The 19646-nt window shown below is 36.4% G+C and overlaps 1 long non-coding RNA gene across 2 annotated transcripts in view; it reads left to right on the forward strand.

Moving 5' to 3' along the window:
* The window catches only part of LOC144293974 (uncharacterized), a 129870-nt gene extending 112971 nt beyond the window's left edge, over positions 1-16899 (forward strand). The window contains exons 5-8 of one of the 2 annotated variants that reach the window (XR_013361328.1): positions 10098-10137; positions 10448-10575; positions 13096-13224; positions 16580-16899. This is a non-coding gene — a long non-coding RNA (uncharacterized LOC144293974). The remainder of the gene's footprint in view (positions 1-10097; positions 10138-10447; positions 10576-13095; positions 13225-16579) is intronic. The other variant, XR_013361329.1, reaches the window with a different exon arrangement.
* The last annotated feature ends 2747 nt before the right edge of the window (positions 16900-19646 follow it).

The following is a 19646-nucleotide window of genomic DNA, read 5'->3' on the forward strand; positions in this document are numbered from 1 at the left end:
TGCCTTTATTACCACATTCCATGCTTACATCATCAGATTTCCTCTTGGACTTGAAGTCCTCTTTGTGAGGACTTTCCAGGGCTTTCTCTTTCATTTGATCTTTAGTTTACCAGGGTTCAGCCAATTATAGCTGGTGGGCCAAATCTGGGCTAGCATCTATTTTTGTAAATAAAGTTTTATTGAAACAGAGTCACACTTATTAATTTATGTATTGACAATGCCTGCTTTTGTTCTGCCATGTCAGACTTGAGTAGACTTGAGTAGACTACAATGGCAGAATTTCTAGAATAATTGTCTCATGAAGCCTAAAATATTTACTCCCTGGTCCTTTGTAGAGCAAGTTTGCTAACTGTTGAACTATGCATTCATGTAAAATACATTTATTGCGTAATATTTTATTATGTGCTGGATGCTGTAGATCTAAGTATAAGTAATATAATCCTCCCCCCCCTTTTGTTTTTAGATTTTATTTATCTATTCATGAGAGACATAGAGAGAGAGGTAGAGACACAGGCAGAGGGAGGAGCAGGTTCCATGCAGGGAGTCCAATGTGGGACTTGATCCCAGGTCTCTAGGATCACACCCTGAGCCGAAGGCAGATGCTCAACCACTGAGCCACCCAGATGCCCCAGTCCTTTCTCTTAAAGAGCTAACAGTCTTATGGGAGAGACACACACACATCAGCAATACTTTAACCACAAAATGTAATAAATATTCTAAAAGTGATTTTAGTAGATACTTAATGAATTTGAATAAGGAACACATAACTTCTGGGAAGGCCAGAAGAGGTGATATAGAAGAGAGCTTCATGAAGAGGCTATCTTTGAATTTTTGACTTGTAAGGCAAGTGAGGTTATCCAGGGGAAGGATGGGAACTCTAGGCCACATTCCTTGTAGAAGGAGAAGCATGAACAAAGTCATAGATTAAGGAGAGAACAGGTCTTCTTTGGGAAACAGAAAATAGTTCAGTTTGGCTAAAGTCAAAAAGTGCTAAAGGGCAGTCACCAGCTAAAAACCTTGTGCTATGTGGAGTTACTGAGATTTTTAAAGTTGTGTGGTGGAGAACAGAGGGAAGGGGAATAAGACTAGAAGCTGGTTTATCTTGCTTGTATAGATATTTATAAGATTTCTCTATATACCCACCTTTCTGCTTTTCTCTAGCTTGCCTATCCTCTTATTTGCTTGGGAAACTCTTTTTGAAGAAGGCAATAGGAGAAAAATATCCATTCAGGTGAGAGCACTATCATCTCATTTCAACTTGTTATTTTGGAGGGATGTTTTTGGGGGAGGGCAAGGGTGTTGTTGGATTGCTTTTACTCTTTGTTGCAAGGAGATGGACAGGATCATCTTCCATTTACCCCAGTAAGGACCTGTGCCTTGTAGAGAATCCTAACAATTACTCATGATTATTATAAGGCAGAAGGAGGCTAGTCACATTATTAGATCAAGTGGCAAAACTGCTTATATACATTGCCTATTTTCTTTGTATCTATTGGGGCTTTCTGATACTTGAGGTAAATTGCTCTTCACATGTCAGTAGGAATTAAGCAAGCAGAATGAAAAGAATAGGTTTTTCTTTGCTGTGTGAAAACTATTCTGACTCTGTTTAATTAAAATATATTATTAATTAGTAGATAACACTAATAGAGATTAACACAGGCAGTCAATTTAGTTCCCTTCCATCAGAAATGATGTTTTTAAACTTCTTACTGTGGTATTTATCTTTGTTCAACTTTAAATCCCTCTCATCCCTCTTTGAAGTCTTAAAGAAAAGTGTTGCTATCATACATCAGAGCTCAGAAATATACTTCGAAATCCCTGATCAATTGGGTTGTCCAAAGGGTAACAATAACCAGCATTTACATAGAACTTTAAGCAGACAAAGTGCCTTTAACATGGATTATTTCATTTACTTTCAAAAACTTGTAAGGTAGATGCTATCCTTACATCTCAGAAGCTGGAAATGGAGGTTTTGTGAAGTTAACTGTTTCCCTTAAGATCTTATATTTAAGGAAGTGTAGAGTTTAGAATCAAAATGCTGACTTCAGAGACTGTGCTGTTTAAATTCTCCTGGACATGGGGCACCTGGGTGGCTCAGTGGTTGAACGTCTGCCTTTGGCTCAGGTCCTGATCCTGGGGTCCGGGTATCAAGTCCCACCCACATCAGGCTCCCGGTGGGGAGCTGCTTCTCCCTCTGCCTATGTCTCTGCCTCTCTCTCTCTCTCTCTCTCTGTCTGTCTTTCATGAATAAATAAAATCTTAAAAAAAATCCTCTTGGACAGATCTTTTTTTTTTTTTTTTTTTCTGAAGTAATACACAGATGTAACCAGCAATGTCAGAAGCAATGGCTCCTTGCCATCAGAACCAAAGAAGAAAAATAGGCTTCTCAAATGAAGTGATGTGGACCATCAGTGCTCATAAGCAGAAGACTCACTGTAGAGATTTTACTCTTTTCTGCTACAGTTAACTTTTGCAGGCCAGCCACAGTCCATAGCAGATAGCACACAGTTCTAAACAAAGGGCAACATTCAAATTCACATAATCTCTTCCCCTCTCTCTTTCTGGATACTGGGCTCCGTCTCTATACCTGCAAGGCCCTCAATCTCCTTGGTTCTTTGTTTAAATGTCCTCTATAGACTTGCCTTGTCAATTTGACAATTGTAATTAATGCAAGTATGATTTTTTGAGCACTTACGATATATGAAAAACTATGCAAAGTGTCCCAGATAGAGAATTATATAAAAGAATAGGTTTATAGTAGACTCTTGCTTTTAAGAAAACTTTCATCTCGGCTGCCTTGATTCTTCTGGACAACCTTGGTCTTTTGTAGCCCAAATTCCCATGTAACAGTGTTGGTGATAATACCTTTGGAAAGACTTGGTGCAGGTTTGGCACTGATAGCTGCCACCAAAGCAAGGCTTTTCAGATGGCTTATGGGTCAAATGTCTGTAAGAGTCTTAGAAATTATCTTCAAGTCTAAAGAACATCCTTTGGTTTTGGGGAAGGAGGACAAGATTGTGGGGACGGGGTACAAATGAAAATGGTTTCTCTCTCTGTCATTCCTTGTTGGTCCTTCTGATATGACTTACTAGCTCAAGATGCTTCTGGGTGCTACTTTATAGACCAGTGGTGATCTATGATCACATTTTCCAAGTTTTGACAAAATAAGAAAAATGTGTTTATAAATTCTCCTTTAGAAAATTAAGGTAATGATCAAAACAATTTGAAAAGAAAATAGTTTCTTGGCAAAATAAAGTTTTTCAATTTTTTTTAGGTTTATTACAACCTTTGGGGCACTTTTTCTGACCTATTAAATACAATTGTCTAGGCACTACTGCTCTAGCTTGCCAGGTTTTAGACTTACCGAATCATATAGTTGTCTCTGCCCTAGACAGATGCTAATGACCATTCTCCAGCCTTGCAGATGCAAGCCAATTGCTTTCAGACAGCATAATTATTTTCAGGGATACCATGAATGGCAAGGTGTGTTGTGGACTACAACTCCAGGTGGTGCCAGGTACATGATAGTCTTACTATGTAAATATATAAGTAACATTCCTGGAGTTGTGCGGTGCCCAACTTTCTCAACTTTATGCGGTGGTCTTGACACTATCTGTGGCCTTTTGGCCATAATGTGACTTCTGTCTTCCCCATGACTAGCTGATTCTTGCCTTAGCTCTGCTTATTCCCTTTTTGTACTTACTGATGACTTTTAAGGTCATTTGACGCATTTGTTCTCCATTAGCAGTTGATCTGAGGCTTTAAGGAGAAGAGATATTAAACTACAGTGTTGGATGTAATAATCACAGTTTATTTTTTTAAGTATTTAAAGGAGGCAGTGTGAAAATTGAAAAGAACTTGACCTGAGGATTGCTATCTGTGTGACCTTGGGCAGGATGATTAATTTCTTTAGTTTTAATTCACTTATGTGCAGAATGGAGATAATAATGTGCATTTTATAATTTATTTTCTTTGGGTAAAGGTTAAATGAGATAATGGATATAGAGTGCTTGAAACAGGGTCTTGTTTATATTAGCAGCATATATTAGCTGTTCAAAAAAATAGAAGGTATCTTCTCCCCCTCATCGTTTTCATCATGTTGTTGAAGCTCTGTTATTTTGATACATTAAGGATTGTTATGTCTTCTTGGTAGATTGACTCTTTTATCATTATGTTGTGTTTTTTTCTGTATTTGGCAATTTTCTTTTCTCTGAAGTTTGCTTTATCTGATAATAGTAGAGCCATGAAGCTTTTTTTTTTTTTTTTTGACTGATGTTTTCATGGTATTTTTTTCCCCATGTATTTACTTTAATCTGCATTACTATATTTTAAATGAATTTATTGTAGACATGATATAGTTTGGTCATTAAACCTATTTAGATGATTTCTATTTTATTTTATTATTTTTAATTTATTTATTTATGACAGTCACAGAGAGAGAGAGAGAGAGAGGCAGAGACACAGGCAGAGGGAAAAGCAGGCTCCATGCACCGGGAGCCTGATGTGGGACTCGATCCTGGGTCTCCAGGATCGCGCCCTGGGCCAAAGGCAGGCGCTAAACCGCTGCGCCACCCAGGGATCCCTGATTTCTATTTTAATTGGTGTTTTTAAACCATTTGCATTAATGTAATTTTTGACATTTTAGGATTTAAGTCTGTCACTTTTCTATTTGTTTTGTTCATTCTCTTTGGTTTTTATTTCTCTTTCCCTTTTCCTACATTACCAGTGGGTTACTTGAATATTTTTTATATCATTTGCCTTATCTGTAGTGTTTTTGTATATAGCTTTGCACAATTTTGGAAAATAGTTTTTTTTTTTCTCAGTAGTTGCTCTAAAGATTACTTTATATTTCCCTTTAAATACATACTAATTTACATGCCTAAACTTTAAGTCAGCATACTCTAGATCTGCTTTATGTTCCCCAAACCTCCCACTGGGAGAAAAGAGTACCTATTCAGTGATACTCATAAATCTTCTCCTCAAGTAAATGTGTAAATTGTATAGTGGAGTTTGCATTTTAAATCACAAAAAAATAGTAAGTTGTAAAAAAGTTGGAATTTCTTACCACTGCTTGCCAATTATTTCTTTGTTTTTTAAACTATTAATGCCACCTACTTAGATCCTCCTAAACAAAATAATCCTCTTTTGCCTGATTTTTGAACTTTATATAAGTGGAAACATACATTTATATTTTTTCGTATCTTGCTGCTTCTGCTTAATATTATAGTTGTGAAATTCATTTATGTGGTTTTTGGTTGGAATAAATCAACAGGAAAAATAAATAAAATCCATTAATAAATGGGAAAGACTTGAACAGAGACTTCAAAAGAGGAAATTCAAAAGGCCAAAATTATATTAAAAGGTGTGCAACCTCATTAGTAATCAGGTAAATGCAAATTAATATCATTGAACAATACCACCTTACCCCTGCCAGATTGGAAAAGAATTAAAAGTGTGACAACGCTATGTGTTGGTGAGAGTGAAGAACAGTAAGAATTTTCATACGTGGTAGGTAGGAACAAAATTTAGTACAATCATTTTGGAGGACTCTCTGACAGACACAATCCTGGGCAATATACCAGCAATTGCTCTCTTACCTATACAATATAGAAACACTGTGGCATGTGTGAATTGGGATTCTTGTAAGTAATATTTATAGCAAGATGATTCACATTACTCCAAACTGGAAGTAACCAAATAAATAAGTGATAGTAGATTCATAAAATGGAGTACTATACACAGCAACAAAAATGAGCACAGTGGCATTCACTTTATATTTCAATGAGTCAACTTTATTTTTTTCTTATCCATTTCATCACTTTTTGACTATGTCTACTGACATTTTGGGAGTTTCCTTGAACGAACATAATCTATATAAATGTTTGATTTTACATGTCACAGATCTGACAGTTTACCATATTCATGCTCACTTTTTATTCAAGTAAAATCTATATGATAAGTGGCATTTTTTTTTCCAGCTCAAAGAACAGAACAACGTAGAGAAGTATGGTGTTCTCAATAGGTCAGCCCAGTGCAATCCTGCTTGTCATGCACAATGGCCCCAAAGTTTTGAAAAAGATCATTTGGGAATTCCCAAAAATGAAATGCAGCAGAGATCAAGCTAGCAGAAAGAATTCAACTAAAAGGGCTGATATCATTTGGTGTTTATTTTGAGAATTGATACCTGAACATTAGAAAATAAATGGTTTTTCAAAAATTTGTGATTGGACATAAAAGCTGGTGAGTGGATTTTGCAACTTTAGGGTTTTATTTTGCTTGGTTTAACCCATGAGAGTTAAGAAGGAATGGAGCAAAGGTAGGGCTCCATTCTGAGCCCTTCAAAGTTCTGGTGGAACATTAAGCATTCTACAGCTGGTTTAGACTTAGGAGATTTTATTCAAAGCTTACGGAAAGTAACTCAGTATTATGCTACAGCTCTTTAGCATCAGTCTATAACTGCTCAAACAGCAATGTGTCTTTTCTGGGATGATTTTATGTAACTAGGCACTGCAAGTCTGGCAAAGCACTGACACCATGCTTTGTCAATTCTAACCTATTAGCAGTGGGGTACCAATAGCAGACGTTTGCTCACCTGCTTTCAATAGCATTTGCTAAGTTTTCCAGGCATAAGTGCCAGACTTAAATGGCAGCATACCAGGATTATAGGTACATTGGAGACTTTCAATTATATTTCCAAGGGAGAATTTGGCTTTAAAACCCAAGCCTCCTTTTGCCTTCAGGTATAAAACCACTGCACTGCAGAATAAGTGTGTCATAGTGTCTTTGAAGGGAAAGAAACACAGACTATGAAATGAAGATTCATAGAAGTTGTCTACTGAAAGATACTCCAAAGACCCAGTCTCATTCCCTCTACTTTGGTTGATCTAAGATCCAACTGACAGTCTGCTGGTTTGAGGTGTCTCTAGCTAATCTGGCTTAATTTAGTGCTCTCTCTCTGGAGTGGAGAGTTTAACTTCAATTTATTGAGTCTGATCCTGATCCTGTGAATAAACCTCTTGCTATCTGGACCAAGGTTCCATAGATCTTGAATGCTTGGCCAAGATTGCATTTGCAGCCACTGTGCCCTGGTTAGCCAGGGGGTCTGCAGTTTCCCCTTCTATAAAGTGAAGGAATTAGACTAGATATCTCTTATATCTAGATTGATTAACTTTGGCCTGAGCTTGTCTTTGGACACAATGTCCTTCACTTTTTCCCTTGCCAAGACAAATTCTTGCCTTCAGTGTAATAATAGCCTGTTAGCTTAGCAAAATATCCTAAAGAGCAAACTATCCTAATATTCTACTAATCTTGGCTAAACATTGTCATTTCATGAGGACCGAGCAAGCCCTGCATTAGAGTCTAGTTTGAATATTGACAAAGACAGCTAACATGGACAGCTGTTTAAAGTGTTGTTTATAATACTTTTAAGATCAAGAGTTTATAACTACAGGCCCATAGGCTCTAGAAATGTGTGAGTGTGTGTGTATGTGTTTGCATGCACATACATGCATCATTTACCTTATGAAAAAGAGAGTCCAATGCTTTCTTTGATCAGTTTCTTCACTCAAAGACTTGAAAACTTCTGATTTGAGGTGTGAGTTTCTTGCATATTAGAAAAGCATACATTTAGGCGAATTTTCTAAATGTAGCCAATGCACTGTACATTGAGCATACGAATATAAATATACTGAACAAACAACTTCCCACTTCATTCTTCTGAAACTTCAATATCTGAATTTTAATGCAGGGCATCACAAGCAGATATCTCCATGATTGCATTTATTTCCCATATATGTTGGTTCTCATTCTACTCCTTTCCCCTCTCCCTCCCTTCCTCACATCTTTTTTTTATTTAAATTGAATTAATTAACATATAATGTATTATTGGTTTCAGAGGTAGAGTTCAGCAATTCATTAGTTGCATATAATACCCAATGCTCATTACAGCTTGTGCCCTCCTTAATGTCCATCCCCCAGTTACCCCGTCCCCTCACCTCCCTCCCCTCCAGTGACTTTTAGTTTGTTTCCTATGGTTAGGAGTCTCTTATGGTTTGTCTCCCTCTCTGGTTTGGTCTTGTTTTATTTTTTCCTCTCTTCCCCAATGATCCTGTTTTCTTTCTCTCACATCTTTCTTTTCCTCCTTCATTGTATCTTTTGTCTTCTTTCTTGTCTTCCCCCTCTTCCTTCCCTCTCTCTTCCCCCTCTTGTTTTCTTCTCTATCTCTCTATCATCAAACAATTTTAGGGTGGAAATGATACCTCCTTAACCATTGTATTCTCAGCCTCTAGAATAGTTCCTGGCATATGGTAGTTAGTAAAAAGAAGATTCATTTAAAGAACATATAAATGAAGTATCTGGAACTGATACTCTTCTTATTCTTTCAATTGTGAGGCAGTCAGGTTGGATCTAGGGAATTGTGGAAAGTGTTCTTCGAGAAGAGTTCTGGGTCATCTGTGCTTCAGAAAAGTAAGATTGGCTAAAAGTAACCAATATGAGCAAGTCCCTGGATTTTGAAATGTTTGTGTTGGTAGCCAGTTTCCAAGATGGCCTCTAATGATCTCTGCCTCTGATATTCATGCACTTTTGTAGTCTTCTCATTCTAGTGGAATGTGTGACCAATAGTGTATGGTAGAAATGATGTTATGTCCCTTCCAAGATTAAGTTGTAAAACAATGGTACCTGGGTGACTTAATTGGTTAAGCTTCTGATTCTTGATTTGGCTGAGGTCATGATCTCAGGATCATGGGATCCAGCACCACGTCAAGCTTGGTGTTCATTGGGGAGTCTGCTTGGGATTCTCTGCCTCTCTCTCTGCCTCCCCTGCTCCGTGTGCACACACTTTCTCTAAAATAATATATAAATCTTTTTAAAAAGATTAAGTTATAAAACATTGCAGCTTCTGTCTTGGGATTTCTCCCTCTCTCTGTCTCTCTCTGTCTCTGTCTCTCTCTCGGATCACTGCCGGCTCTGGGGAAATCCATGCCATGAGCAGCTCTATAGAAAGACACACATATTGAAGAGCTGAAGTGTCCCCTTAACAACCATGTGAATAAGATAGGATCTTTGAGACCCAGTCAAGTCTTATTTGATGTGGCCTCAGTTGATACCTCGATTTCATCCTTGTGAAGGACCTTGAGCCAGAACCATCCAACTAAGCCATTCCTAGATTATTGACCTACAGAAATTGTGAAATTATAAATGTCTGTTCTAAGCTGCTAAATTTGGATTAGTCTGTTATGTAGCAATAGATAACTAATATAGTTGTTGTGTGACACCTGTGGGTGATGTTAGACGGAGGTAATGAGCTGTCATTAATTAGCTAATGTTGTTTTGCTGATTAATATCCAGGTTGGGGCAGACACAGATTTGACAGCTAGGTTATGACCTTAAGGAAATAACTTTCCTCTTTGGAATTCTATTTTATCATTTGTTAGTGAGGGAATTAGCATCTAGCACTATATAATTTTCCTGCATGAAATTGAGCAAGTTCTATAACTCCTAATAGTGCCAGAGTCAAATTGTTTCTTAAGGAGAACATGTTTTCTCCTCTAATAACCACAGCTATATTAACTTTCCTGCAAACATAGAGTCTATTTACTTTAGTCTAAGATGTTAAGCTCCTCAAAGGCGGGAATGTCTTATGTACTCCTATAGCTCCTCTTCTAGTGTAGTAATTGATAAATGTGCAATTTAATAATTATATATTGCAAACCCAAATTGGTGGAAAAGAGGATAATCTTCTTTAATGGGTATTGTATCAGTGACATGGACTCTTAATCTTTTTTCCCCCTGACCTTTGCTGATGTTTTGACAGGAAGAACTATCCTATTTAGAACAAAAGGTAAAGAATAGAAGATGAGAAAAAAAAAAAAAAGGAAATTGAAACTGAGTTGATTATACCCTTTTGTGAATTTGATTTTTTAATATATTTATGACTATATCTGTATCTGAGCTTATATCAATATAAGGACATCTAGTCTATTTTAAAATATCCCCATCTATTTATGATATAATTATTATAATTGTAGGACACTTTTTCTTATTTTAGTAGGCAATCTATGTTACATGGATATATCTGTTAATTTGCTACATTTTAGGAAACTTGGCCAGAGTGAAGCATGCATCTACCACTTACAGGTAAACAAATCAAAATGAACATCACTAGCAACATCATTTTTTTTAACTTGGTAAACCTTATCAATAAATGATATTGTTGTCATAGAATGTGTGCAGTGTAAATGCGTTTTCTGCCAGCTATACATTAGACTTTCACAAGGGCAAGGAAAATTGAAACTGTCTTTCTAATGGATCATAAATCTTGGAAATGATTTGAATTCATGGATTAAATGTCAACTTTGAAAGCATTTGCTGATTTATCTTGGATCTTAAAAGAAAGAACATTTCTATGACAAATCAAATTAGTACATTTTTATATTCTGTATTGTAGTTTTCCAGAATATTATTCTTCAAAGAAATCATATGGCTGGCAAATAATTTTTTCCTATTAGAAGATTATTATTATTATGAAACTTCTCACTGGTAATTAAAAAACTCTTGGAAATGAAGAATAGGAAGGTAAGTGCTATATTAGAATGTAGAGATTATGATTAAAAATAGTGAGTAAGGGGGAATCCCTGGGTGGCTCAGCGGTTTGGCATCTGCCTTCAGCCCAGGGCGGGAACCTGGGGACCTGGGATCAAGTCCCACATCGGGCTCCCTGCATTGAGCCTGCTTCTCCTTTTGCCTGTGTCTCTGCCTCTCTCTCTCTCTCTCTCTCTCTCATAAATGAATAAATGAATAAATAAATAAATAAATAAATAAATAAATAAATAAATAAATAAAATCTTAAAAAAATAGTGAGTAAGAAGGTAACTCAACTGTGAGTAAGAAGGTTAACTCAACTCAACTGAGACTGGGGTAATATCTGAGTTCCTGTATAATTTCTTTCATATTCCTCCCCACTACTTAACTACTCCTAATAAAGAAATTATGATTATTTTCCTGACTTGGAATAACTGGCAGATTTAACATGTCTCTCCTTGCCTAAATTCAAATTAAAAGCATTCTATAAAGACAAGCAGCTTTCCTTTGGGTTCAGAGAATTGCTTTAGGCACTACCTTCCTTCCTTTAATTAGAAATCTTTAAATTTCTCTGAGTCTCTGGCTTCTTTTCTGGTAGTTCACATATTTATACCATCTCTTCCCTGAGTCTCTGAAGACTGACAACATTTTCAAATGTGCAGCCTGCTTGCTCATCAAGCTTTCTTTTTCCTAAGGATCTTCTTCAGATATTACCCTTCTTGACTTCTACCTTGCAGCCTGAGAAAAAATAATGCCCTGTCCATTCCTGGCACCCAGACCACACTTTTGTCTGGGCCACATCCCACTCTCCTCTCTCAAGCTTAAATGAGAGGACAAACTGAGCTATCGGGCTTGTTCCATAGCCTGATGACCATGTTCCATTTTGAGGAAGATTTGGGGCATGATACATATTTCCTCCTGTAGTTGAAATTTTAGTGGCAGTTCAAGTTTTGTGATTACATATTGTCAGGGTTGTTAGTTTTTATAACATGGTCTTAGTTTCATGACGTTAGATGCTCTATAAGGTCTTAAAGAAAAGAGGTGGGTTGCATCTAAAATTGGTTGTAAAATACCACATTGAGCTATGTGATACTTGGCCCTTTGGTTAGACTTTCATGGCTTATAGGGGTATAATAAGCTGTCTGTTCTTCAGTAGAATTCTCCAGCTGTGATGCTCCCAGAGGGAGTGGTTTCTGTTTCTTTTTCAATAACATTGCCTTAATTTGTCCAGTGCATTTTAACTTCATACCTATAATCCTTTGATTCTTCTATTTCTATATGCCTTTTACATAGAGGGGCATAATATTGATCTCCCTCTTCATCAAGCCAGAATGGCACAGATAAGTCAGGTTTATAATTGTTGGCTTTCATCTTTTCAATGGGAGTGGGGGAGGATTGGGTTATATAGATAGATTTTTATTATTCTTGATACCTGAGTTCATTCCCTGATGTTTAGAAAATTGTGTACATTCTCTTATTGGTTCACTTGAAGATTAATTAGACCATTATGACTAAATTTCCTTGTGTGTCTACATTGTTGCAATATCTGGTATTTGACATTTTATCAATAAGATTCTTTATTAACTAGCTTTTATCCTCCACTGTGGTACAAAACTGATTTTCAAATTAAATTTTTTGCATCTGGTTTTTCTTCCCCAGTATCTCTCTACCTCTGTCACTACTTCTTTCACTCATTCAAGACTATTTTTTGAGCACCAACTCTATCCCAGGCACTGTTCTAGGCTCTGGGATTAAAATAGTAAGCAAAACGGATGAAGCCACCTGCCATCATGGAGCTCACTTTTCAGTGGCATCTGTGACTCCTTAAGCCCATTCACTGTAGCCCCTGCTTTATTTTTCTCTTTTCTGTCTTGCTCCCCATGTTTCAATCTTATGAGCTTCTCTCTTTTTCATGGTTCTCCCACAGACTAATTAAGTGCAGGTTCTTGTATCTGTCTCCAGAATGCAGGAGACAGAGACATATTCCTGGTGTTTCATCTTACTGATTTAAAACACACTTTCTTGATAGAAACATAATAATATGAAAATGACAATGAGAGTCTTTAGTATTATTAGTACTTTCCTTCAACTACATTATGGGTTAAAAAATTTATGTGGGCTGCCCTTGAGCCCTAAGGACTATTTATTAAACAAATATACCTCTAGTTTCCAATCAGAAATTTAACAAGCAGTTTCTGGGAACCCAAGGTTGTCAGCTGGATGTTTTTTGTGCAATAATTCCAGATTGTGATGATGAACTTGAAGCTCTTTAAGATGCAGAAATAGACTCTGAATTAACCAAGAATGATTACCTTTTCTTTATTCTATTTTTAGATTTATTTTTCCATATTCTATTTCTTTGAAGAGTAGTAATCTACTGTACAGGGTAGATATAATAACTCAGTTGATCTCTCCACTCCCCAATAAAACCTCTATCATTTGGCCAGATGAGATAACAAAAAGCTTACTATACTCAAGAGCCTCCTTTGGTAAAATAGAAACTTATGATTCTAGGTTATCTTTGAAGCCTGGGAAAAGTAACAGAGATGAATTGTTTCATCTCTCTGACCGAACAGCCTCTCAAGAAGAAAACACTTTTTGAAAAAATGAGATAAAATGGTGCCTAGTGAGTCATGATTTCAGGTTAGTGCAAGCCCAAAGCACCCAGAAGGGTCTACTTTGTATGTCTCAATTAGCAGTACCTATTCATGGGACCCCTTTAGTTCCCTCAGTGTGGCCCAATTATCTGTTACCTAATCTGTGCTGTGGCCTTGTGGGGCCACACAGAGAGGAGAGGAGGTAGAGAAGATGTTGCAGAAGGTACAGCCAGTGTAAGAGAAGCATCCTGGGTATTATGGAAAAGCTCCTACCTCCTGAGCTCAAAGCCACACATGTTTTCCCTCTGACTTCCCATTTATTTCTGTGCTTAGAATATGGCAATGTGTGCAGAGAATATTCTTTAGGGGATCATGAGCTGGATGAATGAATACAGGTTGAACTTCACAAGCCTCTGTTTTTGCTCAGTTTTTCTTGGCAAAGGCTCTGAAGAGGGAGGGCTAGAAATCCCTTCTACTTAGATTATTGCTTGTTCTGTTTCTCATTGCAGGCTGCAGTTGAGTATAATCTGAAACAGAATTTCATATCTTCCATTAGGATGCCTTGGAGTGGGCATTAGGTTTGGATTACAGGAGCTATGTTTCTTGTATGGAAGCATTAGATCTGGAGTTGGGTTCTGAGCGATTTCATTACTAAATATTTATCCTAAAGAAATAATGCTGATAAAGGTTAAGGCTTATATGTAAATCTGTGGGAATACTGCCAGGGGTAGAAACAGAATGAATGATGAAGTGTTTGCTCATGCTTAAACCAGAATGTCCAAGTCCAAATTCTAGCTCTGCAATTTACTGGATATGTGACCTTGAGCAAATTATTTAATTTGTTTTTGTCAGAGTTTCTTCAGTTTCTAAGGGGAGGACTGTCATTGTACCTATTTTATAGAACTGTTGTAAACATTAAATTAGTTAAGAGTTATAAATTGCTTAGCACAATGGATGTCATATATAACCACTTGAATAAATATGAGCTATTATAATATCATTATTAGGTGGTTTATCACAGCATTGTTTTTAATAATGAGAAATTGGAATGACATAAATATCTATTGGTAAGAAATGAAACATTATGGTTCAATAAAATCTGAAACTATACAGCTACTAAAGATGATGTTTTAGAAGACTTACAAATGATATGGGGAAATATTGCTTCATGTTAAAAACAAGTTACAAATATTATGCACAGGGCAATTCCCTCTGTTACATATATTGTACAGATATATGCAGAGAAAGAGGACAGAAACTCTACACATACAGTGTTAGCCACAGGATCACAGATGATTTTTCTTTTTGTCCTCAGCTGTATATCTGTCATGAATGAATATTATCTTTGTGATCAGAGAAAAGTGTGTGTGTTTTGTTAAAGCAACAGTTTTGTTTCAGTAATTTAATCATTCTGTTTATAAAATGAGAATATAAGCAATGCCCACATCAAAGGATTGTTGTCATTAGGTTTTCACCCTGGCTTGCCCTTTCCACATAACAGAATTGACCAGACAATCTTATTTTCTAATGCATTCTCCTGCCTATTTGCTTCATATCATTTATGCCCCCCTGAAATTAGCTTGTTTACTTATTTGTAGTTTTTCTTCTTTTTATCTTTTCTCTCTGGAATGAAAACTTTCTATCTGGGGATGTTGCTGGTTTTGTTCACAGCTGAGGTGCTTAGAATATTGCCTGGCAGCTCAGGTATTCAATAAATAATTGTTGGATGAATAATGAATATCAGTACATTTTGAAAGTGCTCCAGAAAATGTTGACTATCACTAGAGGCAGAGATGTAATTTTACTCCAAATGCCTAAAAAGTAAACTAAATCAAAAGATTTGTCTCCACTCAATGAGCATGTACAATGTCGTGTCAGGAGCTAGCACTTAGACAGGTTTACTAAATTCCTGGCCTCAGTTTTCAGGCTTAGTTAAAATAGCTATCTAGTTAACTAGTTACCTTGTTGTCTTGTTTAATTTTCACAGCAATGCTGTGAGGCTCATTACTTCCTTGTTTTACAAATTATTCTGGGATTTTGCAGATGAGGTAAATAAGGCCCAGAGATTAAATAATTGCTCAAGTTGACACAAGTAATAGAGCACAAACACAAAGATTGATACCAGGAGTCTGCTTCTCCAGTCTGTGCTTAGAACCTCTGTGCTATTATACTAATGCAAAGGAATCTGAAAATTACCTTTAAGTGGGATTGTATATACATTTGTGTATGCAGAATAGAGTACTCAGGTGATTGTCAATTCAGTGGTTCAGTCATATCAAAAGAGAAACAGGAATTGCACAAATTCAAAATCTGAGAAAGTAAAAAATTAATAAAGCATACAATTATCTGGCATTTTATGCTTGAAAGCAACTTTCACATGTTATCTCATTTTGTTGACCCCAATTATCTTGAATCTGAAGCTTCTCTTGGAAATACTTTATGTTCAAAGATTAATAGCTTAACTATATAAAGGAAACTTAAAAATCAATGGAAACATTATAACACCAACATATTAATATTATTATATATTTAATGTTACCACACAAATATGTTAATACTCTAAATAGAGAAATAAAATGAGGATAAAAATTCAAACCAAAAAATAAGGAAATGCAAATGACTATTAGGTACATGAAGAAATGTTTATATTTATTAGTCAAAAAATTAAAGGAAATTAGTACAACACTGCAATGCCAGTTTGTCAAACCAATTGCTAAGCATTATAAAAGGTATAAATATTCAGGCTGACAAGGAGTAAGGAAATGTGTAGTAGTATAAATTAGGATACACTTCATGGCAACTAATTGCTTTGTTATTTTAAGAATCCTAAAACATCAATCCTTTGCTTCATTAATTCTTCTTCTAGGAAATAATTGGAGATGTGGAAAGTATTTCGGCTCATCCTTGTGTTATTTATAATCATAAAAAAGAGTTTTCAACCTATGAAATAATAGGAAATGGTTAAATAAATGTATACATTTTAAAAGATATTTTTAATCTTCTATGCTAGTGCTCATGACTAAATGTGGTATGAAGAAAAATGCGAGGTCCTAAATACTAAAATCATATTATTATTTTTTTTTTAATTTTTTATTTATTTATGATAGTCACAGAGAGAGAGAGAGGCGCAGAGACACAGGCAGAGGGAGAAGCAGGCTCCATGCACCGGGAGCCCGACGTGGGATTAGATCCCGGGTCTCCAGGATCACGCCCCGGGCCAAAGACAGGCGCCAAACCGCTGCGCCACCCAGGGATCCCACTAAAATCATATTAAAATGCATATGCATGCTTGGAAAAAAGTGTGGATGCATTTTTGGCAAAGTGACCATCTTAGTTTCTTCTGAGTATGAGATTGAGTACTTTTATTTTTCTTTCTGTTTTTTTTTCTCTATTTCCTGTAGTTTGGAACAACAATCAGGAAAAAAAAAAGCATTCCTAAGAATAAACATACAGCCGCAGAAGACAGTATAATCTTATCAATTTGCCTCATCACAAAGACTGTGTTAAAGAGTATCACTGTGTCAAACAGTGGAACTTTTGCAGATATAAATTTGACGACATCAGACCTTGAGATGCCCTTCAATTAAAACAGTAATTCAGACCTCACAAATGGCAGTTAAATTCAAGTATTCTAAATGTATGCTGAATTTTATGTAAGTGGTACAGGGGAAATAAATGACCATGAACAACAAAAAAATAAAGTTCTTCTAGAATCTGCAAAGAGTTTTATCATGCAATCTTGTTAGATACCAGATAGCCCCTGTACTGGGGGGAAAAGTGCTTTTTCAGGCTATTATTAAATCTTTTTTCTGCCTCATTGCCTTTCTTTTTGAAGCTTCATTGCTTTTATGCTTATAGTTTTATCCACCATTGTTACCTCTTTTCTGCCAAAAATGAATGTCCCACTTATATGTGATTTTATCCTACAGCCTGCCATTCTTCTTAACTGTGCAGCTCACATATGCAAGCACATGAGCAGATGGCCCATATACCTACACAGGTTTCGGCCCATCACCTCTTTCTCTTCTCTAAGTATGGACTACCCAGTGCTTCATCCAAGGTACTGGCTTTTCATTTTCTACTTTTCCTTTTTAAATCGTGTGTGTTTATTCTTTTTTTACTAGTTATTACTATGTTAAAAACAATTTGGTGGTCAGGGTAGGGAAAATAAGATCGCAATTTTGTCCATTTTTCCATCTGTGAGGAGAGATTAGGTTACACTGTGGTAACAAAGATGATGCAAATCTAGTGGCTTACAAAGGCCGAGTTTTATTCTTGTTTATGTCCTGTGTCTCTTGTAGATTTGCAAAGGCTTCTGCTTACACCATTTTTAACCCCAGATCCAGGTTGATGGAACAGCCACCATGTGGGGTATTATTGCTTGCTCTGGCAGAAATAAAGTAAGGTCCTAGAGTATCTCACACAACTTGATGCCCTGGCCTTGAAGCGACACACACTCCTCACTTGTGCTCATTCTTCATTGATCAGAACTAGTCCTATGACTCCAACCAACCACTGGGGAATACACCAGGAAGAGCCCAGCAAAAAAGTAGCTGGTTGTAATTAGGAAACAAAACTGGTAACTACTATTCTTCTCCTGAAAGAATTATTTTTGAGACTTGACTTTTGGTGGTTCTTGAGAGCCAGTTGTCCCTATTTAAATAAACCAATGCATATCAGTTTAACTGAATCAACATTTTGTATCATCTACTGGATGTCAGATGCTGTATTAGGTATGGGAGATAGACAAAAAACATTCTACGGGTCTCAGCTTCAAGGAGCAACCAGTCTAGTGAGACAGAGAGTCATAAAACTAAGTAAATATAAACCCATATATGTCAAGTGCTATAAAAGAGGTAAGAAGCAGATTGTATGGAAGCATAAATTGCTATGGAACTTATATGCACCCCATTAATTCAGGCATTATTATCAATCAAAAGATGGATACATCAGAGAAGACAGAATAAACATCTTAGCCCACTATATTCACTTCACCACCATCACCCTATTGGTGTTGGGCACACACCTACAAGTCACCTGCAGATCAACTGGCATCCCCTTGAGAAGTAGGTAAGTTTGACTCTAAGCCACAATTCCATGTCTAGTGGAAAGCCAAACCCCACTTCATGATTGCTGCAATTTCCAAGGAGGCCTGTATTCTCCTAGTCTTCTTTCCCTGGGTTTCTCTTTTTCACAGTGTTCCATATTGTGTCACACATGATCTGGAGCCCATTGGATTTCCACAAAAGAAACTACTCGTAGAAAATCTTGTTTGCATAACAGACCTCACAAAAGATTTGGTGGGAGGAACTGGAGGAGAAGGAAGGGCATTGTATGTTGCAGCAACACAAGTAATTTCAAATAGAATGCTAAACCAATCTGGAAAATGCCCAGAAACTAACACACTAGAGAAGCTTCAGTAGCTTTTCACCCCACTTGGTCTCTGCTTCTCTCCATCTTGGGTTCTTTTCTCTCCTTTCTCTTCTCCTTTCTTATTTTTTTGTAACAATTAGGATAGGCTAGATTAATTATGCTGTGGTAACAAGCCAGTCCCCAAATCTCATTGACCCAAAACAATGAAAAGTTATTTCTTGCTCATGCTACAAATCTATTGTGGATCATTGAGGGGCTGCTTCCAATCATCCCTATATCAGGAGCAAACAAAATTTTCCTACTTAAAGGGTACAATTCAGTGCTCGTCTTTTGATGCCTGGTGTTTAGTAAACCTTGATCCTTATGGATTTACTTGATCCTGACTCTACTCTCATAGTATTTTCCCAAACTAGTTTTATTTCTGAGAGAAATAAAACTCTGCTTAGATTATGTATTTTTTTCTTGTAGCAAATATCAATTTACAATATATGCATACTTGTTAATAGGTCTAGTACAGTTCCCTCCTCTGGAAGTCTGGGAGAGAGACTTAAACTCTTCTAGCAAGTTTAGCAGATTAGATCATGAAACATGCAGAGAGATCCATCCTAGTATGTCTTTGCAAGTATAAGGCCTTTTTTCTTGGAATACCCTTCAACTTAATTGTTGAACCTTATTTTGGTAATAATTTCACAATATACACATATGTCAAATCATCACTTTGTATCCACTAAACTTACACAATGTTCTTTGTTAATTATATTTTAATATAGCTGGAAAACCTTGATTGTTCCTCTGATTGGCTGTTTCTTATCATTAAGTTTGGCCTCAACTCAAATTTCCTTGTAACAGAGGAATTTTCCTGACTACTATATCTAAAAAACAAAAAACCTCTTCCCTATATATATGGTATTCCTATATTATTTCCATTAAGGCACTTATTTCTTTTTTAAAGATTTTATTTAAATTCTAGTTAGTTAACAGTGTAATATTGGTTTCAGGTGTATGATATAATGATTCAACAAGTCTATACATCACCTAGTGCACATCACGATAAGTGCTCTCCTTAATCTCCATCACCTATTTAAACCAACCCCC

This window comes from Canis aureus, chromosome 22 (assembly GCF_053574225.1).
Source record: "Canis aureus isolate CA01 chromosome 22, VMU_Caureus_v.1.0, whole genome shotgun sequence".
Classification (NCBI taxonomy): Eukaryota; Metazoa; Chordata; class Mammalia; order Carnivora; family Canidae; genus Canis; species Canis aureus.